Here is a 27,140-nt window from a genome sequence, read left to right as displayed (position 1 = left end):
GGCGCCGAGCCGTATATCTTGTCTTTTCAAGTAACTTGTCAGTTTCTGAAAGGGATTATCTCATGTTATTATTAAAATTGAGTAGCGGGCAATCTTATATGTTGAAAACTATGAATTTAACTTGATAAGTGACCTCCATCCAGTTCCCAGATTTCTGGTTATTTTTTTGTCCTTTGATCCATATTTGTTGTTTTATTTTTGGTGGACTATTTATTTACGTGAGTTCCTCTGCATATCTCTTCCCGTCTCCTTTCACCTTCCCTCCTTTTTTTAAGTGCTGCTTATTCTCTGTATTTCTGTCTTAGTTTATTTTCTCAACACTTTCCACTGTGTTTTCTCAGGCTTTTTCTCATTCTTCTAGATCAGGGAAGAAACATTGATCTGTAATAAGCATACAGTACAAACTGAATGAATAAATGAGGTTCTCTGTGGGAAAGTTCCATATTTACCTTAAGCCAATTTAATTGAAGTTGGGCTTAACTGACATTTTTTGGAATTTGAAAGTTCACATGAAAGTTCACAGTTTAACATCAAGTCTGCCTTGGAATCATAGCTGAGAAAGCGTGCCTATGTCTTTCCTTGTCATTAAAACCCAATAGGTAAAACTCCCTGGGATGAAGGCATGGATGTGTTTTCCTTAAGCTGGCTAGACTTTAGGAGCAGAGAAGTCCTCAGGGGCAAAGAGAAGTTCCAGAAATACTTTTTTACATAATAAAAAGTAAAGACATGAGGAAAGAGGAACTGGATGAGATCTAGTGGTAAGCTCCTGGAGGACAGGGGTTTTTTCCTGGGTGTATCCTCAGCATTGTTAACGGTTCCTGGTACAATGTAGTAGGTATTTAGCTATAATGCTGATTAACAACTTTCATATTTTTGGATGCTCTGTGGTGCTTGAACATAATGTTGAGCACCAAGAAGGCACTTGGCTTATTTAAAATTTTCCTCAAAGTCATTGTCAGTTTCTTCTACTTACCTAGTACAGCAGATCCCTAAGTCCTGACTTCTCTACTTTTATGTTTCTTGGGTTCATTCTCCCCTTTCTTCCTCCTTTACTCTATTGTCATAGTACCTCTTACTTGGACTCCAAGGTAATCTTGTTTAAACAACAGCATGGGTTTGCTCAGAAAGCTTTGATCACTCTCCTGTGCCTCTAGACCATAGTTCATCTTCTTTGTGTGAGTCAAAACTAGCTAGCTTACCTATGATTCCACGGAACATACCCTGTTATAACCTCTCCCTTCCCACATACCCTGATCTTCTCCTAGTGTGGCTTTTTTCACATATTGCCTCTGCCAGACTTTTTCTTTACCATATCTGTTCATTAGGACTTATAATTTTATTGTGACTAGATGTGGCCCAGGGCCCCTTTGCATTTGGTTGGAATACTAGTTACAACAAGCAAATTTCCAGGCTTCATCATCTCTGGATCTGATTCAGGAATCTGGGATGGGACCCTGCGATCTGTATTTCTAGCATATAGCCATAGGTGATTTGGACAAATTTGCCCCATGTCCCCACCTTCCCTAGGCATGATGCCTTATGGTGTCTGCCTATTTGAAGTAGCATCCCCAGGTGTCCTGGCCAGAATGATGCTGTCTGTGCCCTGTGTTGTCCTTGGCATGCTTGTTTCTAACACCATCCTAGTCCTCAGTGCATTAAAGTCACCTCCATTCATCTCGCTCTCTCACCAATGTGGAAAATCCTTGGGGATGTCTTACTTGTCTTTTTCTCTTCTACCAGCCTAGTGCCTAACACTTATTCCCTGATTTTTTAGACATTCTGAATTGCAAAGGTCTTAACCAAAAAAGAAAAGAAAAGGAAGAAAGAAACATTCTATATTAAATTCCTTCTGGGAAATACAGATTATTTCTGTGTTAGTTTGCTAATTTTCTTTCTTTCTTTCTTTCTTTTTTTTTTTTTGAGACGAAAGAGTTTCACTTTGTCACCCTAGGTAGAGTGTCATGGCATCATAGCTCATAGCAACCTCAAACTCTTGGGCTCTAGTGATTCTCTTGTTTCAGCTTCCCAAGTAGCTGGGACTACAGGCGCCCAGCACAGTGCCCGACTATTTTTAGAGATGTGGGGGTTCTCCCTTTTGCTGAGGCTGGTCTTGAACCTATGAGCTCAGGCAATCCACCCTCCTTGGCCTCCCATAGTGCTAAGGTTACATGAGTGAGCCACTGCACCCAGCCTAGTTTGCTGACTTTCTAGGAAATGGGAAGTCTATATTACATACTCATAATTTTTGGAATTTAAAAAATTGTCTGTGTTTAGCAACATATTTTTGAATCTTACAAAAGTAAACATTAGGGAATATGGGACGAGTTAGCAGATAAAGTAAGATTAAAATTAGCTTTTTGTTTGAACTAATGATTGATTATTAAACTTACGCAAATTGAGATGAAAATATATACTGATAATTTTTAAGGCTCTCTCTGACTTAACAATTTGCTTAAGACGAATAACTGCCTTTAATCAATTTTTTTTGGAGAGGGTTAGGACAACTTAGGTTTGCAGCAGGCCATTCATTTATTTGTTAGTAATAACTTTGGGTCCAAACACAAATGTTTTCGTTTCTAAATTCCCAAAGGCAAACATTTCCTTTTCTGGTTAATTCCATTATGGGTAAACTAAATAGCTTACTACAGAAAAGAAAAATCTAAGATTCACATTCTCCTTATAACTTAAGGTGTCTTTCTACTTGCATAAATTAGCACATTGAGGATAAAGGTATTGTAAGAAGTGGTCTCTTTCAGCATTGGGTTAAATGATTGTAATGCTCTGCTTTAGGGGTATGTTCAGTATAACCTGCCACTGCACTATGAGTTACCCTGTCTTTGGAAGAACTTTTCATGTGACAGTAGCTAGAGAATTTGGGAACTAACTAGATGACTGAAGAAGTGGTCTTGCTTGACTCCGGGTATGATACACTAGAGATGTGGATCAGAACTAAGAAAATGGCCAGGAGTCACTGCCAACTAATTTTTTTGTTTAATTTATATTTTCTTATTGGGATAAGCGACACTGGTTATATAGGACAGGACAGAGTGTGTGATGGGGGAGGAACACCCAACCACTTCTTAGTTTCTGTGAACTGTTTAACGTTGTCAGCATTAATACAACTTCCTTTAATGGCTGGTCTGTCTTTGCAATTCCTGAAACCAGAACTGTTTTCTTTGTTGATCTTGATACCTTCAGTTAGATTTAATTTTTCTTACTCAAGTGGTATGGTTTGTGTCTAATTATAGTTACACTTGCTCTAAGCTGATAAGGTAGATTTTTTTATTAAAGCAGAAATTTACCTCTTGATCTGTGTAACAGAGTTAACTATTTTGGCTTTATAATTGGCCTGTAGAAAGGAGGTGAATGTCAACTTTAGTTTAAGCTAAAATAATGTCTTTATTTACACTACAGCGTGCAATTGAAATACAACAGAATCTGTGTCTTTTGAAGCCAGGCAGTGGTGGTATGTTCTTGTGGTCCTAGCTACTGGGGAGGCTGAGGCAAGAGGACGACTTGAGCCTAGGAATTCGAGTCCAGCCTGGGCAAAAGTGAGAACTCATCTCTTAAAAAAGAAACATTTGTTTCTTTTTTAACGCTAATTTGTATTTCTTTTAAAGTGTGAATCACTTACTACTTTTAATTGTAAAAATATTATGGAGGACAGCCTTTGTATTTAGTAATAAAAAGATTATATATAACGTTAGTGAGAGAGATTTTAAAGTTTAAGTCTCCATAGGTAGAACTGTGTTTTATTGAAACTGATCAGATATTAATCAGAGTGGCAACCTTTTATCACTTTAGAAACCCAGAGTTTTCTTTATTTTTACTTTAAAACAAAGAGAAGGTTTTAGGATATGCTTATAGTTTGAGAACAACTTTATGATGTGTGTGCACATAGTTCTATCACTTGATTTATTCTGTTATGTTGACTTTTCATGGTTGTGTTTTTTTGGCAGAAATGACTGTGAGTTATCTGGACTCCTGGTACTAAAGGAAAATTGTAAAATATCCTGCTTTCTGAATTAACTTTTATTTCTAAACAGAGCTAGTTGTACTGTAATGTGGCTCTGAAAATGTTCATTTAACCATTACGGGATGGAACAAGTAAATAGTTTTGTTTTAAAAATTAGTCAGTTAGGGCAGTGCCTCTGGCTCAAAGAACTAGGGCGCTGACCCCGTATGCCAGATGTAGTGGGTTTAAGCCCAGCCTTGGCCAAAAAAAAAAAAAAAAAGCTAGTCAGTTAAAGCTAGAAATCTGGGTTTCAGAAAAAGAATACAAGAAATAAAAACTATACTTTTGAAACTCTTTGCGTAGAGGGTGGGCCTAACCCAGGGAATTTATAAGCTTACTTTAAAGAAAAGCATAATGGCCAAAGGACTTGCTAGATTGAATATGTCCTGTTCATCTTTCATAAATACGCAGCCACGGCCGGGTGAGGTGGCTCACACCTGTAATCCTCACACCCTGGGAGGCTAAAGCCGGAGGATTGCTTGAGCTTAGGAATTCAGCAGAGCAGAAACCTCATCTCTACTAAAAATAGAAAAATTAACCAGGTGTTGTGGCAGGTACCTGTGGTCCCAGCTACTCTGGACCCTGAGGCAGGAGGATCACTTGAGCCCAGAGTTTGAGATTGCTGTGAGTGAGACTACACTATGGCAGTCTAGCCTGGACAACAAAGCCATACTCTGTCTCAAAAAAAATAGAGGGCAGCCGCTCAGCCAAGTTGGGGTATCTACTCATATTATCCCAAAGCAGGTGCCACTTGTTTTTCCTTTAGAAAATTAATTCACAGTACTGATATTTGTCATCCCTGCCTAACATCCCTATATTTTATAACAGTTACTTTGTACTTTGCCAAGCCCCATCACATACGTTGTCATATGATCCTACATATTTAAAAAAGTTGTCAGAGAAACAATATATGCTCTTTATTGTCATTTCAAAGATTAAAAAAATAAGATGCAGAGCGAGATTCCTTGAGATGCTCGATTCACAGACTTAGTAAATAATAGAATAGACCCTGGACCTACAATCCGTGCGCTCAATCTACAGTGCTGGCAACCATTTTGTAAGCACTCAAAACATTCTGGGAGCAATCTTGTTTTCTTTCATTCCCAATCTCTTCTGACCACCACCCATACACAAAAATAACTGTCACACTTAGTAAGTTCTATCACATTATTTTTAGGTACCGGTAAGGTTTTATGAAGAATATTGGGGCATGGTGGCTCATGTCTGAAATCCTAGCACTCTGGGAGGCCGAGGCAGGTGGATTATTTGAGCTCAGGAATACGAGACCAGCATGAGCCAGAGCGAGACCTCATCTCTAAAAAATAGCCAGGCGCTGTGGTGGGCCTCTTTAGTCCCAGCTACTTGGGAGGCTGAGGCAGGAGAATCCCTTAAGCCCAAGAGTTTGAGGTTGCTGTGAGCTGTGACACCATGGCACTGTACCAGGGGCAAGAAAGTGAGACTTTAAAAAAAAAAAAAAGAATATTTGGGATTATGCTGATATTTGCATAGTTCTTTTTATAGTCTAAACTTGTATAATATTCTGTATCATTCCTTTATAAATATGTTATAAATCTTACATGATAGTTAATGCTAAATTTACTAAGAGTGGTACTATTCATCTTCATAAAGTCTGTTTCAGTCATTTCTGTGAAAACTAACTGTAATAATGATCCTCCACTGATTTTCCATCAGTGAACATGGTTTTTGGGGTTTTGTTGTTGTTTTTTGAGACAGAGTCTCACTGTGTCACCCTCCGTAGAGTATCTTGGCGTTATAGCTCAGAGCAACCTCAAACTCTTAGGCTTAAGTGATTGTCTTGCCTCAGCCTCCTAAGTAGCTGGGACTACAGATGCCTGCCACAAGGCCTAGCTATTTTTTGGTTGTAGTTGTCATAGTTTACAGGCCCTGGTCAGGCTCAAACCTGCCAGCCTTGGTGTATGTGGCCAGTGCCCTACTCACTGTGTTACAGGCACCAAGCCGTGAACATGGTTTTTTAATGTGCTATGAAAAACAGAAGTTTAATGCAATCAGTTAACTTAAAAAGGCAACCATACATTTTTCCAGAACAATGTCCTTTGGAAATTAGTACCTGTATTGTATGTAGTTGCTCAGAATTGCCTTTGCTTTGGAGAAGGGGACATCAGAACACTTTCATTCTGTTATTTTTAAGAACTTTGAAATGCTTCTCATTGATTATGTCACAGTGGTCATACTGTCTGTGAGCACCTTGGATTTTGCAGTTTGTCACAGATTTTTGTCCCAGTTAGAAATGACTTAATTTTTTTTAAGTGTATATTTCTGGAAATTAGCGGTGATTTTTAGTTCCTTACTGGAAAGTACTCCATTTTTCCTTAGCTACATTATACTGTTCTTTGTGTACATTGTGAACCTGTCTTTTTTATAAGATGCCTTTTATTTAAGAGAATTTGTTATAGCCAGTTTGGCAGAGTGCTATTAGAATGGGCTGATAGGAATCAAGGAAATAGTTTTGTTTTGAGAACTGGACTTTAGTGAACTTGGCCAAAGTTACCAATCTGTTGCACTGATGGTAGTTGTTGATCTAATTCTTTCATATTTATTTGCTCTTCTTTTGACAAAATGAATCAAAAAGATTTTTATTTTTTTATTTTTATTTATTTATTTATTTATTTTTTTGGTAGAGACAGAGTTTCACTTATCGCCCTCGGTAGAGTGCCCTGGCGTCACACAGCTCACAGCAACCTCCAACTCCTGGGCTTAGGTGATTCTCTTGCTTTAGCCTCCCAAGTAGCTGGGACTACAGGCGCCTGCCACAACGCCCCGCTATTTTTTTGTTGCAGTTTGGCAGGGACCGGGTTTGAACCCACCACCCTCTGTATATGGGGCTGGCACCCTACCCACTGAGCCACAGGCGCCACCCAATCAAAAAGATTTTTAAATCAGTACAGTGTGGGTGAACATTTTCATTCCCATCTACTCTGCCTTAGATGCAGAAGGGCTCTTACTACTTAGTAGAAGACCTACACTTGCAACTTTTTTAACTTTTACCTTCCATACAGATTAACAGCCATGTTCAGACTTACTGATTTATTTTACATATTAGAAACATTTTACATTTGGTTTTAATGTGATGACCTTAAATTTTTATGTGGTTTCTGCTGAGCTGAGGAATAAAGTGGAACAAGGCAACCAGCTAGAGTCAAGTTCTGGCTGCCTCTCACTTCTTCGATGAGTCCCTTATCTCTGAATTTCTGTTTCTGCAACTGTAAAATGGACATGATCACAGGACCTAAAAGTTACTGTGAGAATTACATGAAATAGTCTTATGTAAATCCCTTCATATGGTACCTGACATGTATTAATGATATTATTACTATCAGCTGTTAATAGTCCTGATATACCATATGTACATAAATAGCTTTATAAAAAGTAAAGCACTGTAAGCTTTGACTTACTCTCTTGATTTTACCAGTATAAAAAGTGTGAATTCCAAATAATGCAGGAGACCCACATTGGGGAGATTTGAGGTATTTATTATTACATTGGTTCTGGTTCTCTATTAATGTCACTTTATGTGAATTTTAGGTTGAAAATTTATGATATTCTTCATTTCTTTACAGTACCTAATTTTAAACCACCAAAAACACTTTATATATCTTGGGTCTATATTTTTATGGCCAGTCTTTATATATATTTGTAAATGATTTCAAAAGCATAAACAATTCTGAAGAATCAGATGTCATTTGAGAATACTAACGCATGTGTGGATACATGATGAACCTAACTAGTGTTGACCTTTCTCATTTTCACCATGAGATTTATAGCTGGAATTATTTGTTTGGAGAGTGTGTTCCTGAAATGCTTCAGGTGTGTAGGCAGAATGAGCCAAAGCCTGTACCTTTTTCCCGGAGGCTTTGGCGTAGGTGCAGCTGCTGCACCCCTCCCACCGGATGGGCTGCTGTCCTCTGTCCTTTCACCTCTGTCTCTGGGGCGCTCCCCAAGACCCCTCCACACGTACATGCATATGGACTCTTTCCCTTTCTGCCATTTCCATGGCCTGTGACTTGACAGAGGTGTTGAGAGTACGTAGGTTAAAGAGAGTATTTGGGCTTTATTTCCAAGGTAAAAATACTCAATAATCACCCAGTAATCATAAAATGCATAATGATTTTTTAAGGTTCCATGTGGCTTTGGGTGAGATCTTAGAACTTTTGACCATTTTATGTAAAGACCAATTAAAACCATTAAAATAGAGAATTCCTACTTTTTCTCCTGGAGCAAAATGAATTTCAAATTCTCTCCCCCTAAAGAAAAATGCATTGACTTTAGCATTTAAAAACAAATTGGCCCACAAACCAAACTCTACTATGCCACTCCCCAGCCCCCCAGAAAGTATTGCATAATAATGCCTTTGGGTTCTTTGAGCCTGGGAAGCTACTTTAGCTTGTAAATAGGACATTTCCTTTCTCTTTTAACCCTTCCAGAAAGGTTAAAGAAAAAAAGCTGGAATAATGACTAATTGGGGTGAAAGACTTTCACTTTTCTTTTTAACATCCTTTTAACATTCTAATACTGTTTTCCTATTTCTTGGTAACTTTTTAAACAATTATTTTTCTTTTAAGTAGAGTGGATAGGCTTGGGAGAAATTATGAAGAAATCTGTCATACAATCATGTGATTTTTATTTAGATTGCATAGTGTAAAGTGTGGTTGTATCTTTTCATTAATAGTAGGTGAGAAAAACTCATGGAAGCTACCAGCATTAAGTAGCTGGCCCAGATTTTCTGAGTTGCTAGAGAGTTGCTGACAAGTTACTGCTTGGCCAACTCTGCTGCAGTAGATCTAATAAATGAGAATATGTGCCTGGAATTACTTGAGACAAGTAAAGCTGCTGTTCAACTATAAGATGGTCTTAAATCTATTTTCATTGATTTTTTTTAAAGCCTAAATAATCGAACACTGTATAATCACAATGCTGCAAATACTATTTATCTGAATAGAGATTTTTAAAAAGAAAGATGTGATTTAGCAAATTAATTAAAAATACTGCAGTACAAATGATCTGCTGTTTTTAACTATTACTAATTTGCCACATTTACAGTTGGACTGATTTTATTTGCTATAGCTTCAAAAATAGTAGGAACTTTAAAATTGTTACCGTATAGATTATATACATTTCAATTCTAGGACAGAGTGACACTTAAATTTTTTCTTGACTTTTTAATTATATGTTATTAAATGTTGCAACCAATTTTATGGTTGGTGCTATAATTTAGTAAGAGAACCAAAGTTTCCCCAAAGATTGTACAGAATTTTGCACATTCGGTCTTAATGTATGATAGCTTTCTTTTGAAAAAAAAGTTTTAATTAAAAAGCTTTATTCTGTAGAATATACTTTGATGGAAGTATTATGTCCGTCTGATATTTTTATATATAATTATATTTTATTCTGTATACAAGTATTAAAGCATAGAGCTTTTAAGAGTATCCAGTTTCATTATGATAATTTGCGATTTTTTCTCCTCAAATTTGAACCATGAATAGCAAATATAAAGGGTGATGAAGGCAGGAACGGCCTCGGTAGCAGATTACAGGAGATCCGTTATTCTGGAGCACGTCTAGTAACGGTTCCCTGGTAGCTATTAGCAGCTGTGCAGTCACGTGTTACTGGACACCTATTAATGAGTCAGGTACCTTTTGCAGACTAGGTGTTTGCCAGTGAACCAAAGGAAAGTAATCACTGTGTTGATCTTAAATGCTAGTGGGTTAAACAAGTTACAATCACACATTTGATGAATGCTTTGAAGAAAAACAAAACAATGAGAGATTCAGAGGATAGTCACGGCAGGTGACATTTGGGTTAAGACCCCATGGATGAGAAGGTGTCAGCCAGCAAGCAGTGGCAAAAGAGCTTCAGGCAGAAGGAGCCCCATGTGCAGAGTCAGAAAAGGCTTGTTACGGTCAGAAAATATGATCAAGGCCAGCCAGGGAGGAGTATATAAGGGAGGATGGAGCAGGCCAGAGGAGGCGGCCAGCAGCCTGTCACTGTTCCACTAATGAGTTTGGGTTTTATCTGACTGCCTCGAGGAAGCTGCCGAAGGATTTTAGGCAAGATCACTCTGGCTGCTGTGTGGAAATTGGAGGGAAGTGGGAGAGAACCTTTGTGGCAGGTACTGTTCTTGGTGCTAACCAGTTCCAGAGTTAGGAGACTTGCAGAGTGGGTGATTTATTGTCAGGTGGTGGCCATAGAGATGTAGAGAAAAAATGGATTCAAGGTACACTTTGTTAGGAAAGTTGTTGGGATTCTGGTAGATTTATATGGGGAAAGAGAAAGAGGCATAGGTTACGAGGGACTCAAGTTTCTGCCTTTAATCATGAGATGGATGTTGTTGCTTTTTGCTGAAATGGAAAGATTGTGGGAGAAGAAAACTTGAGGGGGAAGATAAGACGTTAGTTGGGGCATGCAGATGGTTCCCAGTTTGAACAAATTTTGACTTTTTTTTTTTTTTTTTTTTTTTTTTTTGAGACAGAGCCTCAAGCTGAGCCCCTGGGTAGAGTGCTATGGCTTCACTGCTCACAGCAACCTCCAACTCCTGGGCTCAAGCGAGTCTCCTGCCTCAGCCTCCCAAGTAGCTGGGACCACAGGCACCCACCACAATGCCCAGCTGTTTTTTGGTTGCAGCCATTATCGTTGTTTGGCGGGTCTGGGCTGGATTCGAACCCGCCACCTTAGGTGTACATGGCTGGCGCCTTAGCCGCTTGAGCCACAGGCGCTGAGCCAAATTTTGCCTTTATGATGGTGCAAAAGTGACACACCATTCAGTAGAAACCATACTTCCAGTACCTGTACATTCTGTTTTTCATTTTCAGTACAGAATTCAGTAAATTTCATAAGATACTTCAACACTTCGTTGTAAGATAGGCTTTGTGTTAGATGATTTTGCCCAACTGTTGGCTCATATAAGTGTTCTGGGCATGTTTAAGGGTAAGTTAAGGCTAAGCCCTGATGCTTAGTAGGGTAAGTGTATTAAGTATATTTTCAGTTTATTATATTTTGAACTTAATAATGGATTTATTGGGATGTAACCCCATTGGAAATCAAGGACTGTAAGTACTAGGTTGAGATCTCTGTGAGACAAGTAGGTGGAGACAACCAGGTAGATAATTTAAAACATAGTCTTGAATCCAGAGCAGAGTTTTGGGTTAGAGATAGAAATTTAGGAGGTGTTTTTATCCACGTGATATTTAAAGTCTGTGTAATGATTACTGAGTATGATTCAAAAAGAAAGATGGGATTGGGGTACTCTGTGCATTTGAGAGGTCTAATAAGGTCAAGAATGACATCTATTGAATTTGGCAACAGGAGGGTTACATATGCTCACTGTGGCTGTTGACGTGAGGAGGGAGAGGCCTCGGGAGAGAGGTGAGGAAGTGGGGAAGATTCACTTGAAATCAAGCTGGCTATTCTCTCCCTTTGCGGTACTTTCAGCCACCTGGCTTAGTAGGTTGTGGTTTGTCAGACCTTTTGAAACTGCAAGAGGGCATTGCTTTTATTTTATTTATTTGTATTTGAGACAGTCTCTCTCTGTCACCCAGGCTAGAGTGCCATGGTTATCAGCCTAGTCCACAGCAACTTCAAATTCCTGGGCTCAAGCCATCCTTCTGCCTTAGCATCTGAGGAGCTGGGACCAGAGGCATACACCTCCATGCCTGGCTAATTTTTCTGTTTTTAGTAGAGACAGGGTCTTGATTTGCTCAAGTTTGTTTCCACCTCCTGAGCTCAAGTGATCCTCCTGCCTTGGTCACCCAGAGTGCTGGGATTACTGGTGTAAGCCACTGTGCTGGCTAGACATTGTATGCATATTAACTAATTTCTTTTAATCTCATTTTCAGAAGAGTTAAATATAGTAGAATCTCCATAGTTGATCACCTCCTCAAGCTGACCTAATTTGCGTAGATCAGACATATACCACATGTACATATCAGTACTATAGGCCTAGTTCCTTATGTTGACCAGGTATTAACAGTCCCTTGGTCAACTTGCAGAGGTTATGTTATATTTAGTTTAATAATACTTTTAATCTATTAGGTCAAACAAATGCAGAAAAGTTTTTCACTTTGTACTCGCTTATTTTACTTATGGTCATCTCCTGTTTAGTAAGGGCAGTAATTTGATTAGTTATACACATGGTGCTTATTCATACTTTAGCAAGTATGTATTGAATACTCGCCCAGACTAGGCCCTAGGAATTCAAGTGAACTGCCTGTCTGGCTGCCTTATGGGGGGCTCCCCATCTAGTGGGCACCAGTTAAGTCAACAGTAGTGGCAATTGTATACTGAGGAATCACTAAGTGTTTATTAAGCTACAAGAGACTTAAAGCATGTAGTCCTGTTCACTTCATTTTGTACATAAAACATAGATCCATGGAGGATAAGGATACAGCTAGTTTGGGTGATAAGGCCAAGATTCAAACCCAGGGTTGTACTGTTCAGTAGCCCATGTCTGATACCACCATACTTGGCTGCTTCTCTTAATAAAAAAATTAACCAAATAGTGACTTGGAAAAGGGAACTGACTGATGTGCCAGTATAAATTTTGAGCTAATTTCCACACTGACCAGTATTCAGAAATATTTGCAGGTTGCCTTGCTTTTCTGTCTAACATGATTGATATAGGGGGATGGGGAGGGTAGTTAATACTCCACGTAGGCTGTGTGGAACTTTTTACTGAAAATAAAGTATGAGATGATGCTTAAACGCTAAACTGGGAATAAAGTGAGAGGGTTTTTCTCTTACCTGTTCCTGGTCCTTTTTTTTTTTTTTTAATCCCTCTTTTCTATTTGCAATTTATGAGGAGCCTAAAAAATGTGTGGTCTTAGGCATAGAATTACTTTATTAATGTTGATTACTGTGTAATGTTTGTTTGTGGGACATTATAGCACATCATCATAGATCAGAACTTTCCAACTGGTGCATATTCGTGGGGATTTTGGGTTATTACAAAGTATTTTTGTAGGTCTCTCTGTCTAGAGATGGGGGAATTGAAACTGTATTTGGGAAGTGTGTCCTGTGTTGGAAAATTGCATGTTGATTCTTCTTTCCTTTTAACAATTGAGGTCATTTCTTTTTGGGAATCCAAAAAAAAAAAACCTGTTACAGCTGAACAGTTGTTGTTCCCACAGACCTAAATCTTTATGTACTATTAGGATTTATATTTCAGGTCTTTTTCAAAAAAATAGTTTAGCTTTTAAGACTTTTTCAAGTCTCAAAACTGTAAGCTTTCTGATGTTATCATTATATGAAAACCGAAGAGTTGGAAAGTGGTTTGTTTGTTTGTTTTCAGAGATTAATTCACAGGCTTCTGAATCCAAAATAGCCTTTTTTTAATTATTTAAATTTTAGCATTCACTGTAAATTATACAGTTAGCCAGTATACCATCACCCAAAGACATTTGTGTTCACATTTTGGGGTATTTCCTTCCAGTATTCAAATACAATATTGGATATAGAGAGAAACTTTTTTGTACTTTCTGTACAACTTTATATCCTGTTCATTGAATGTTGCAACATCATTTCCTGGAGGAGGGAGATGATTTTCTCAGAAGACCAGCAAGGCATTCTTAGAGAAATGGATGTGAATATTTTTTATTTAAATGGATGAGATTCTTCCCTATATAATAATTCTCTCTCTATTTTTTTATGAACAGGAGGTGGTGGTGCTAAGTGGTAACATAGGGAATAAATATGGACTGAATCATGCCCTGTTGCTACCCAGTTGGTTAGCATTATTTATTATGTCAAAGCTGGCCCATCTCTGCAGTATTGAACTCTTTTCTTACATTTAAAGTTTGGACTTGACTTTTACTTTCTTAAGATAATAGCAAAATTGAACATCTTAAAAGGTAAATACAGTATATACAAGATACAGATGTATTTATAAATGCTTATCAGGCATATGACTCCAACTTTTTTCTGTTTTTCCAAGATGAAGCATTTTAATAAAATAAGGTCCTTTTTTTGTGACTTCTGTAGAAGGAGAATTAGTAAATCTCATTGTATATTTTGTGTTATATATAAATAGTAATTTGGTAAGACCACAGAAATACTCCTAGAAAACTCAGATCATTAAGATTGTTACCTTAAATCATTTTGGTGATAAGTCTAAATGAAAAACTTGATATAGAGAAGTTTATTAATTTGTGAGTGGTGTTAAGAATAAGATAATTTATACAATAACTTAGTTCTTTCCAAAAATCTCTTTATTTTTAATATCGTGCCATAGTTTGTTTTTATAGCTTATGTACTAGGAAAAAATTAAAGTTAAACTGTTGTTTAAATAAGACAAAAGGGGCGGCACTTGTGGCTCAGTGGGTAGGGCACTGGCATATACCAAGGGTGGTGGGTTCAAACCTAGCCCCAGCCAAACTGCAATAAAAAAAATAGCTGGGCGTTGTGGCCAGTGCCTGTAGTCCCAGCTGTTCTGGAGGCTGAGGCAAGAGAATCGCCTCAGCCCAGGAGTTGAGGGTTGCTGTTAGCTGTGTGCCCCAATGGCACTCTTCCGAGGGTGATAAAATGAGACTCTGTCTCTAAAAAAAATACTAATAATAATTTTTAAAAAAAGACAAAAGTAGTATCCTTTTGTAAATTCTACTTATCTAAACTATCTTAGATCGGTCTGGAAAGATATTTAATTTGAAAAAAGTTTTCAAATATTGGGATGGTTTATATGGTCCTAAATAAACAGTTTTAACTTATACATGTAGAATACTGGCAAGAAATTGAAAACTGTGCAATCACCTGTAAATCTGTTTAATTTTGATATGTCTACAGTGCAAAGGAAAATGGCTTTTATGGGCGGCGCCTGTGGCTCAAAGGAGTAGGGTGCTGACCCTATATGCCGGAGGTGGCAGGTTCAAACCCAGCCCTGGCCAAAAACTGTAAAAGAAAATGGCTTTTATTATTGTGACATATCGTGTTATGGGTAAATACTATCTTGTTTCTAAAGAACCAAACAAAAAGGTATAAAGGGTTGTACTTTAAGTATGCTTTAATGATAAAAATGTCACTATTACCCTTATTAAAAACATGTGTTCATACCATAGCAAATAATTTCCTTTTTATAGAGAAAAAGGAAGTAATAGAGAAAGGTCATTTAAAAAAAAAAGGAGAGAGAGAGAGAAAGCAGTCTCAAAGATAAGGAACAGTAGAATAGGTCCTTTGTGAAAACCAGGGAGAATGAGAATGTTGGAAGGGCGTTAAATAAAAGGAGAAGTGAAGCTGATCAGTGATAAGCTCTGAGAGACAGGAGGAGAGTTGTGTATGCTAACCCTCTTCAGTAAAGCTAGTCTCTGCATTCGTAAGGTTTCCTCAAGTCGTTTTTGTTTTGTTTTGTTTTATTTTATTTTTGGAGACAGTCTCATTCTTTCACCCTGAGTAGAGCGCTGTGGTATCATAGCTCACAGCAACCTCAAACTCCTGGACTCCAGTCATCCTCTTGTCCCAGCCTCCTGAGTACATGGGACTACAGGCCAGTGACATCATGCCCAGCTAATTTTTCTATTTTTAGGAGAGATGGGGTCTTGCTCTTACAAAGATTGGTCTGGAACCCCTGAGCTCAAGCAGTGCACCTATCTCTGCCTCATGGGGTGCTGGGATTACAAGAGTGAGCCACTGCACCTGGCCGCCTCTCAAGTAGTTTCATATTTAATTTGACATTTAAAAAAAATAGACCTGGTATATTTCCAAATATTTCAAATAGAATGATTTCAAGATTTTTTCATTTTAAAGTCATTATCAAAACTGTGAACAGACTTTTGAAGTATAATTAGACCTGGTTTTGTATTTACTGTCTTGGGAATTATATATAATGTTAGAATCCTGTGATTTCAGGTAAATGGTGCAGGCAGAGCAACATAACTGTATCTTTCATATTTTTTATGTGAGTATGTAGAAAGACAATAGAGAGGACAGATGGGATGGGAAATTGAGTCAAAATAATAAGAAATATTACCTTCTTACCGTTTTTGTTACTAGCCATATCTGTAGGTTGAAATGAAGAGTCTGGATTGATTTACCAACTTTAACTTGAAACTTTTCCGTTTTGTACCTTGTTTGTATTTGGCATTTAATTCAAGTACATGGTAGACGGAAAGGCTTCTGTTACACAGATCTGTCCATAGAATATTATCCTAAAGACTCCTTATCTAGATGTGACTTTATTAAATGTTTTTATGACTGAAATTCTTAGTGTATACAAATGTGAATTATTGATAAAGGCCTACTTCCAGATCTCTTTTAAAGGCAAGTTAATACATTTCCTATTGAATAGAGTTGGGATTGTAAGACTGAAGGAAATTAAAGGCACATTATAGATACACAAAAGCTTTCTTATGTTAGAGAGGTAGTTCGAAGTTTTGGTCATTTTAAAGCATTAACATGGGTTTCCAGTTTCCTCTCAGATGCTTGACTCTTTTCCTTTTTAAAATACTCAGACTTGTGAATGGAAGGACTTGAATATGCATGGAAAGTATGTAAACCATTGGGCTGAGCTCTCTTAAACACAAACATCTACAGTCAAAGTGCCATTGTTTGGGACAGTGATGGACCCCATGTGGGATGGTGGTCCTATGAATTTTGTTGTTGTCTGAATAAAGAGACAAGGTCTTGCTATGTTGCCCAGGTTGGCCTTGACTCCTGGGCTCAAGCGATCCTCCCACCTTAGCCTCCCAAATAGCTGGAACTACAGTACACCTGGCTGCTCCCATAAGATTATAATAGAGATATTCTATACAGGTGTAATCATTTTTTATCTTTATGCCGACCCTTTCTATGTTTATTTTATTTTATCTTTTTTTGAGACAGAGTCTCACTGTGTCACCCTTCATAGAGTGCTGTAGCGTCACAGTTCACAGCAACCTCAAACTCTTGAGCTTAAGTGATTCTCTTGCCTCAGCCTCCCAGTAGCAGGGACTACAAGTGCCTGCCATAACGCCTGACTATTTTGTTGTTGTAGTAGTTGTCGTTGTTTGGCAGGTCCAGACTGGGTTTGAACCTGCCAGCGCTGGTGTATGTGGCCGGTACCCTAACTGCTGAGCTACAGACAGCAAGCCTCTTTTATGTTTAGATACACAAATAACTTACCGTTATGTTACAGTGGCCTACTGTATGCACCACAATCACATATGTGTACACATTTATAGCCTAGGAGCAGTAGGCCACACTAGGCTTGTGTAAGGACACCCCTAATGACAATTTTCTTTGAATTTTAATATTACCTGGACTTAGGTTTACTTTTAAACAAAAGGCTATTTTAGGTGATGTTAGTCCCATGATTAAAAGGGCCATAACACATAAAGATGACACACTTTTTAATTCACTTTATTTTATTCTTTACAATTGACTTATTTTTTCAAAGTGAAATTTCTGCCATTTATAGACATATTAATGGCCTGCATTTAAATTCTAGACATTTACAAAGTTAAGCAAAAGTGGTTCATTTAGTAGCAGAGAAACTTTTGACCAGCCCATTTCAGTGTAGTAGTCTTCTGATTTTCATTATAGTCTGCAAAATAGTTGAATAAAATGGAGTTAATTATAAATGTGATACGTGTTACCTGACATTCTCATGGTCAGAATTGGACATGTGGAGAGTAGCCCTGCTTGGTCCTGTGTTCTCTTTGGATCTGTTGAAACTTTAGGATTAGATGTATTTTGAAATTTTCTACCTTTGCTCAGAGAGAAAGAAATTCAATATCATTACCTTTGCCCCTTCCACATTTGATTGGAATATTATTCTCTTTAAACTCCCAGGAGACTTATTATTTTTGTGAGTGTCCTTTAGTTGACATTAACATTTAATGGTTACTTACATGGAGTGGCGCTGTCCCATTTCATCTTAGCATCTTCCCCATGTCACTGCCCACAGTGCTTTTCAAAATATTTAGACATGAACGAAGTAATGCATTTCATGCCACTGAAGAACTTAGCCATATACCTCTGAACTGATCTCTCAGTTTCCTATCTTTGTATTTACAGTTATAACAGATGGAATTTCATGAAAGTTACATTAATAGACCTTCCTGGCTGAGAGCAGTGGCTTATGCTTGCACTTTGGGAGCCCAAAGCAGGATTGAGGCCAAGACCAGCCTAGGCAACATAGCTAGACCATGTCACGACAAAATGTTTTTTAAAAAATTAGCTGCGTGTAGTGGCACACACCCATAGTTCTAGCTTTTTAGGAGACTGAGGCAGAAGGATTGCTTAAGCCCAAGAGGTCAAAGTTATATTGAGCTGTGATTGAACCACTACACTCCAGCCTGGATGACATTTTTGACATTTGTAGAAATAATAAGATGGGGAAAGGATGTCATAAAGGGGAAGTTTATAATACAAAAAATTTGACAAATGTTTTTATAGCTGTTGGTTCTGGGATATAGAAGTGTAGCAGAGGGACCTGGAGTCTAGATTTTACATATAGACTACATATGTGAGTAGTAAGGATATCATGACATTTAATTTCTCCTTTATAATGAAAGTTCTCTTATACCCTGCTATGAGAGTATAAACCAGGAGTGCAAAATGTGGTGAAGAGTGTGATTACCAGGGTTGGGAAGTTGCAGTGGAGATAGGGGAAGTCATGGTGTATTCAAGGAGAAACTAGGGATCAGGTACCTTAAATTCCTGGCTTTATCACTAAAATATCGTTTTATTGGCTAAGGCTTCCCATCCTTAATATAGAGGATAAGATTGGTTCTCCAAGCTCTCTTCCAACTTGACATCTGTGGTTGTGTCTCTCTTTAAGAGTAAGATCCTCAGATGCAGAGATGGAGAGAGGTGTGGAGAGGAGTGGTGTTAGGTAGAGGTGGTAGGAATATGTGCAGAATTTTCAGGAAGACTAAGAAATGAGTTTGGAGAGGATAACGTTGGTGATAATCAGTTTGCTTTCTTCGTAAGAGGAGTAAGATTGTTGGTGATAACCTGGGACTAACTAAAGAATTTGAATACGAAATGCTAACTGTATAGCTCAGGGGTCCTCAAACTTTTTAAACCGAGGGCCAGTTCACTGTCCCTCAGACCATTGGAGGGCTGGACTGCGGGCCCCAGGACAAGTTGGCTGCTAAGCAGGACAGGCAGCAGTGGCAAAAATACCCGGTGGGCCGGATAAATGTCCTAGGCAGGCTGCATGTGGCCCCGCGGTCTGTAGTTTGAGGACGCCTGGTATAGCTAACTTAGCATTTATCGTTGAAACTGTCGTCTTTCCTCCATTTTAAGTAGTTCTTTATAAATACTTTGTGACTAAGTAGCACAACTGAATTATAGCCTTGATCCTTCAGTTTTCACCAAGTCTCCCTCAACATCCTTCACATTTCTTGGTCAGAAACTAAACAGTACCTTATCACTGATTCTGCATCCTTTTTAAAAAATAAAATCTGTATTATTTCTTTTTAAGGACACTATCACCCAGTGGAGGAGACTGGATTCTAGAGCCTGCCAATAGAGACTATAGCTCTCTGCAAAATGTGTGTGTGCGTAGAGGAGATGAGGGGTGCAGGCTGGAAGAATGAAGTGCAGAAGCAAAGAGGGAAGGCAGGAATTAGAGACGGCTTCGCCCTTAGTTCTTGACTGTCATCTTTGGTGACCTGAAACTTGTGTAAGGTTGTACAATTACCTCAACCTAGTGCCGTGGCCAGAACAAGTGATTTAGGTAGTGCATGTCTTGTGATATATAAAATATGTTCTCTATAGACTCAGGTATTTAACGAAATGTCTGAAGTGCCAGTGAACTCATTACTTCAGGAGGCAGCCACCTACTACAGTTTAGAAAACTTTTTTGCATGTGAAAACCCCACACTGTACCCCAGAAGTGCATTAATGTACATAGTTACCATTCAAAAGAAAAAAAAAAAGAAAACTTTTGATTTCAGTGATTCTTACGAGTAGATGATGAGCAATGTTAAGAAGCAACTTGTGTTTTCCAAACTGATTCGATTTTGAGTGTTTTGTTTTTAACCTCTTCCATAGCTATAGAAAGGACTTCTGTTATAAAGGAGAAATTAAATCATGACATCCCTAGTTTGAAAAAGAACCCAATACGGTGACATTCATTTTTTTCAGGCATTAAACACTTACTATATACAAATGGTAGGAGGGATACAGCTATAAGACCTCTGTCCCCAGGAACAGTGCGTTGTAGAAAGGGAGATTAAAAACAGGTACACAGGTGATGGCGTGTAAGAAATTAACTCTTGCCATGAGAGAAGTGCTAATGAAAATGCTATTGAAATCTAAGCTAAAGACTCTCTTTGGTTTTTAAAAGACCAAAGTAGAAATTTAGCTTTACTAAATAGATAGATCTGGATGATTTGAGAAAGATATGTGTACTTTGGTTTTCTGAGGCAGAAATTGTGTGTGTGTGTGTGTGTGTGTCTTTATCTTTGCAATGACTATTAAATTCTGATAAGTTGCATTTTCTTTGCCTTATTATGAAAAGGGGGGAGGGTCATTGTATTAAAGCTTGAATGATCTTAAAATCCTCCATTTTTAATAAATCTCAGCTTCATATTTTTGGTGAAATTGTAATTCTTTGGTGTGAAAGTCATCTGGCAAAAAGTTGTTTCCTTAATTATACTTTCTTTATGGAAATGACTTTATTGTACATACTGTATAAACTTGGTTTATGGTTTGTGCTAATGAGTAGTACTATGCTTTTTTTATTAATAGAAAGCCTCACATCCAAGCTGTAGATTTATTTTCTAATCATGGCTTCCAAACACTAATACTGTTTATAGATCATTATTCCCTTGGGGGAGATCAAGTGATACAGTGATACAGTGTATCTGGCAATTACATTTGTTATTGTGATCCTGACCTGGATTCAAAGAGATCATGTTGTCTTGATCTGAAGGGTTTCTAAGTTTGTTTAAGGGTTGGTTGTGATTTGGGGGTTTTGGTAGGCTTTTTAAATTTTCTTTTTGCATGGGGAGTTAGTGATTTAGCTTTATTTGGGAAGTATAGGATATATATGAAACATGCTATGTTTTTGGATTTTCAGTAATGATTAACAACTCAAACATATATAAAGTCACAACTACGTTTGGCATAGTAGGCCTCTCATTTTAATTTGGAAAAATTAAAACCTGATGCATTACTTATAATTTGTATTTATTGTACTTTATTTGTTGTTTTTACCCCATAGTGCATTTTTACCTGTTCACTACATACAGAGATGGAGAGCTTTTCTCATTAAGCATTGTGAGTTGTTTATTTACCTGTCATACAAAGTTAGGTGCCCATGATAGAAGCAAATTAATTTTATAAGTTTAATTGAGGTTTTAAGCTCCTTACTGTTTTTTGCTAAAATATGGTTAGCAGTTCTAATAACCTTTCTCATTTTTGTGCTTCTTAGCAGCTTAGCAGTAATGTTAACAGTACATCCAGGTTGTCAGGTTCGTTGATTTTTAACCGCAAAATCTCAAGAGTTAGCTGGAAGGCTATGGGATGTAGTGGAACATTTGAAAATAGGCATTAAGGTTGTGGGGAGGTAGACAGCTGGAACTGTAGTAGAGTAGGAGATACAGTTCATCTGAATTGTCAAATCAGTTTTAAAAAGGGAAAGCTAGTGTGGACTTAATTTTACTGTTTATTCACATTTTAAAGGCCCTAACCAAGGGCCCTGATGTTTTTCTTATAAGACTTAGTTGAATTATGAAGAATGTCAGTGTTACCTGTAACCTACTTCTGCGATAAGATAAAACTAAATTAAGTTTCTAAATTAGATTCTTGGTATCTTGGCATTTTTATAAAACTTAAAAAACTGATTTGATGTAATTTATTCTAAAAGTTGAAATCTGGAATCTAGTTTTGAGTAAAATGTCTATCTCGATTTGAAGTGATGTTAGGGATGGCTGCATCAGAGTCACTCCTCTTGGGGATTGCTAAGGTTTTGATTTGGTAGACTTGTGGTAGACCTGGGATTTGTATTTTTAGTAAGTATAATAGGTAATTTTGATGCATCACCAGGGTTAAGAATCTAAAGTACTAGTCAGAAAACTGTTTTTGTAAAGGCTGTAATAGTAATTCACCACCACTGTTGTAGTTTCATGTACTTTCTTAGTAGTACTCTGATGAGGATCTTTTTTTGGGACAGAGTCTCCTGGCACCATCATAGTCCTCAGTGCATTAAAGTCACCTACATTCATCTCGCTCTCTCACCAATGTGGAAAATCCTTGGGGATGTCTTACTTGTCCTTTTCTCTTCCACCAGCCTAGCACCTGACACTTATTTCCTCATTTTTTAGACATTCTGAATTACAAAGGTCTTGACCAAAAAAAAAAAAAAGAAGAAGAGGAAGAAAGAAACATTCTATGTTAAGTTCCTTCTGGGAAATACAGATTATTTCTATATTAGTTTGCTAATTTTTTTTTTTTTGAGACAGAGTTTTACTTTGTCACCCTCAGTGGGGTGTCATGTTGTCACAGCTCACAGCAACCTCAAACTCAAGTGATTCTCTTGCCTCAGCCTCCCAAGTAGCTGGACTTCAGGCACCCACCACAACGCCTGGCTATGTTTAGAGACCGGGGGTGGGGGGTCTTGCTCTTGCTAAGGCTAGTCTCGAACCCATGATCTCAGGCAATCCACCATGCCCGGCCATGATGAGGATCATTTTTAAAGATCAGTACATATTGCCATATTGCTTTCTAGAATATGTATACCTTTTAAAATACTTATTTTTGATCCTCATCTCTACTTTAGAAGTTAATGTCCTTCAGGCAAGGGTCAGACCTTGAAATTTAAAATCTCTACTTTGTAGTTATTGTGTGTAAGTAGAGTTGCCCTGCTTTTTATTGACATAAAGCCAACAGTATTTTTGAGTATGTTCTTCTGAAAAAGTAGATAATTTCTTCTTGTGCATTCTTTGGCTAGCCAGCTTAAATTCCATATCCTTTTAAAGTAGCACATTCTAAAACTTGTCTTTGTTTATTTTAGCTGTGCAGAAGAGCATTAAATAGATCTGTCACTTGTTCAGTAACTGGACAAAAAGCCACTAAGTTTCTCTGTAACTATGAATTTGTTTAATAGAAATTATTTTCTAACTTATATTCTCAGCTTTTGTTACCTTCAAATTTAGAGCTCCTTTATAGCAAGGAGAATTTTTTGAACAAATGATTTTTGTGAATGTGGGGCAGCATAAAACATGAGGTACAGTTCATAGACCCTCATAAAATTTTAAAACTCAGTGGATAACTAAAAGCTCACCAGTGTTCATTGATTGTGTCAGTTTTCCGTATTACAACCTATCTTGTGGCTAGAACCCAGGTATACTGGCTGCTATGCTATTGCTTAGATGGAACCTAGATATCCACAAGGCTAAAGAAATAGTGGAACACTTTTAGAATGCCATGCTACTTTATACTCTGGGGGCTTACTACAGTAACCTAGAAAATTATCTCTAGAATTCTGCATAGAGAAAAAAAGAACTAAGGGAAGAATAAAACATATTAAATATTAAAAGTCTTTTTTTGTGGGGGGGAGAGTCTCATTATATAGCCCCTCATTAGCGTACTGTGGCATCACAGCTCACAGCAACCTCCAGCTCTTGGGCTTAGGCAATTCTCTTGTCTCAGCCTCCCGATTAGCTGAGACTACGGGCGGCAACCACAACACCCAGCTATTTTTTTATTGCAGTTTGGCCAGGCCGGGTTTGAACCTGCCACCCTCGGTATATGGGGCTGGTGCCCTACTCACTGAGCCACAGGCGCCGCCTAAACGTTTGTTTTTCTTAAGAGTATTGATGTTCTAGTTTACAACCATCACACTGAAAGGTTATTAACTCCTTTTTCCAAACTCTGGGGCTCAAGAAATACCCTTGCTTCAGCCTCCCAAGTAGCTGAGACTACTGTGCCAGCCACAGTGCCCAGCTAATTTTTTAATTTTTTATAGGGACAGGGTTTTGCTGTTATTCAGGCTGGTCTCAAACTTCTGACCTCAAGTGATTCTCCCACTTTAGCCTCCTAGAATGCTGGGATGATAGTCAGGAGCCACTGTGCCTGACCTAAATGTATTAACTTCAATTGGGTTGTATAGACAATATATATTTTAAAAGGTGATGTTATAATTTAAAGCTGATGCCGAGGTTCTCTTTGGCCTGTATGATGTTATCCATTGAAAAATGGAAATACTGTATTTCTATTAAAATGGGTGATCTAAAATATCCACACAGATTTTACCAAATAATCTCTTCATTAACCCAAAATGAATCCTTTGAGAATTTTTTCTTATCTTTTCTCTGAAAAATTCTTTCTAGATGCCATAAACACTATACTAATGTTGCAGATCTAGAAAAAAGCAGCATCAGTTAGCAGCACTTACAGTGGGGAGGAAATGCCAGTCATATGCTAACTCACTTCCCCTCTGCACATACTCCCAGGTCTGCCTCAGAGACAGACTTTAGGGTAACAGTTCTCAAAGTGTAGTTCCCGGAACTCTGGGGGTTCCCAAAATCCTTTCCAGGAGTATTCAAGTTGAAAACTCTTTATCATGATACTGGGTATTGTTTCTGTTTTTCACTATATTGATACTTGTGCTGGTGGTACAGGACAGTAATATGTGTAACGTATGTTGGCACACAGATCAATACATTGGCCCCAAACCGTGCTAGTTGTATTCTTAACTGCTGTACATTTGTGATTAAACCATAACCACGTGCCATACAAAGCAAGTCCACTTTCACTTAAGATTCCCCATGATTAAACAGTAAAATTATTAGTTGTATTAAATTTTCACTTGCATACAATCCCGTTACTATTCCCTGTGATGAAATGCTGGGTGAACACTAAAACTACTCCCTCAGCAGGACAGTTGTCTGCAGGAAGGCACTTGGGTGGCTGGTGCATCAAGCTGAACTAGCCACATTTTCCATGGAGCGCCATTTTTACTTGAAAGAACAACTAAGTAGAGTATTTGGAAAACTTTTTTTTTTTTTTTTTTTGAGACAGTCTCACTTTGTCACCCTTGGTAGAGTGCTGTAGCATCACAGCTCACAGCAACCTCAAATTCTTGGGCTTAAGCGATTCTCTTGCCTCAGCCTCCCAAGTAGCTGGAACTACAGGCACCTGCCACAATGCCTGGCTATTTTTAAAGACAGGGTCTCACTGTGACTCAGGCTGATCTCTAAGCTGTGAGCTTAGGTAATTTACCTGCCTCGGCCTTCCAAGTGCTAGGATTTCAGGTGTAAGCCACCACGCTTGGCCCTGGAAAACTTTTTGAGAAGATGAAATTAGCCTGTCACTTCACAGAAAATAACTGAAAATTTTTGTTGCCAGTCTCAAAATTTGAGCTTTAAACTGAAAATTAGAATTTAAGAAAATTTCTATGTGCCTGTTAGTATGAGCTTCATAGCTTCCCAATACTTCAGATTTGTGGTAAGATTGAATTGTTATTAAGATTTTAAATATTGTGTAATGAAACATGCCAATATTTAGAAGATCTCCATAACTTAGCAACCTAAGTTGCAATGACCAGTATGTGATGTTATAAGATCATGGGTGGATAAAAAGATCCACTTGAAGAACAGAGTAGACCCATGAATTTTAACATAACAATTCAAAAAGTTCATTAGGAGAGTTTCCAATTTCACAGGGAACTAACATTTATGAAATTACTACTTGTCAAATTTTGGTGTGGTAATGAGGAAAATTTACAGTTATCTGAAAAGACTATTATTTTAATTTTTTTAAAGGTTTTTTTTTTTTTCTTTTGCAGTTTTTGGCCAGGGCCGGGTTTGAACCCACCACCTCCAGTATATGGGGCTGGTGGCCTACTCCTTTGAGCCACAGGCGCTGCCCTGAAAAGATTACTGTTAAAATAGTCTTCCCTTTTCCAACTGCAGTTGACCCTTGAACAACACAGGGGTTAGCGGTACCAACTTCCCACACAGTCTAAACTCCACGTATAACTTTAACTATGTGTATGATTAGCCTACTGTTGACCTCACCAATGACAGTTGATTAGCGCATATTTTGCATGCTGTATTCTTAAAGTAAGGTAGAGGAAAGATTCCATGCTAACAACAAATGAGCTTCTTATTGATATTTTAGAATGTTTTAATAAAATGTTTGGTAAAGGGTCTCAGTTTTACTTTATGCTATGGTGAATATCAGTAGCTATAACCCAAATCAAAGCTTTTGGGGGTCCTCAGGAGTCTTAAGACATATAAAGCTGGTCTTGAGACTAAAAAGCTTGAGAACTGCTGCTTTCAAGCTTTGGGACTCCAAAGTGTGCTCCTGGGCACCCCCCAAATTGCAGAAACTAGGACCCCAACTCAGACCAGCCCCTGCAGTCCAACAAGATCTTCACATGATTCTCTGGTACACCAAGTAAGCGCTGTCTTCAGAAACCTGTGGAGGCAGCAGGGCAGTGCAGCAGTGATAGACTCCCTGGAAAGTGAACCGGCAGGGAGGAGGACCAGAGGCTCAGACGCAGATCCCTCCTTTCCCTAAAGCTTGCTCTCTTCTGCGTCCTTCTGGCAAGTGTTGTTTTTGTTTTAGGTGTTTGAGATTGCTTCGAGGTCTAGCAAAACTCTGGGCTCAGAAAGGGTAGGCCACTTAGGAAGGGAAGATGCACTGGCGATTGAAGCCTGCAGCCCCAGCCAGCTTCTTGCTGAGCGAAATGTGTCTGTCCAGGCACATGCTTGTTACTGGGAGGTTTTGTGTGGTATTCTGGCCTTATTTCAGGTTTGTTCTTTTTTTTTTTTGAGACAGTCTCACTAATGCCACCATTGGCAAACTCTTGGGCTTAGGTGATTCTCTTGCCTTAGCCTTCCAGGAAGCTGGGACTACAGGTGCCTTCCACAACACCTGGCTGTTTTTTGTTGTTGTTGCAGTTGACGTTGTTTAGCTGGCCCGGACTGGGTTCAAACTTGCCAGCCTCGGTGCATGCAGCTGGCACCACCATTACCACTGTGCCTATAGGCACCGAGCCTCCAGTTTGTTCTTATTACTAAGGATAATTGCTGTTGCTGTAAACTTAAGATGCAAAATGTAGAAAAAAAGAATCTCATTTAAATTTTAGTTGTAGGCTCGGTGCCTGTGGTTCAAGTGGCTAAGGTGCCAGCCACATACACCTAAGGTGGCGGGTTTGAATCCAGCC

At 38.3% G+C, this 27,140-nt stretch overlaps 1 protein-coding gene across 1 annotated transcript in view; it reads left to right on the top strand.

The window, feature by feature from the left end:
- The window catches only part of GNA13 (G protein subunit alpha 13), a 43,770-nt gene that overhangs the window by 5,626 nt on the left and 11,004 nt on the right, over nucleotides 1–27,140 (top strand). The window lies entirely within an intron of this gene.

The sequence above is a fragment of the Otolemur garnettii genome, unplaced genomic scaffold (assembly GCF_000181295.1).
Source record: "Otolemur garnettii isolate 467f Iridium unplaced genomic scaffold, OtoGar3 scaffold00018, whole genome shotgun sequence".
Classification (NCBI taxonomy): Eukaryota; Metazoa; Chordata; class Mammalia; order Primates; family Galagidae; genus Otolemur; species Otolemur garnettii.
Note: the sequence above shows the minus strand (reverse complement) of the source record. Positions and strands in the feature narration are given on the sequence as shown.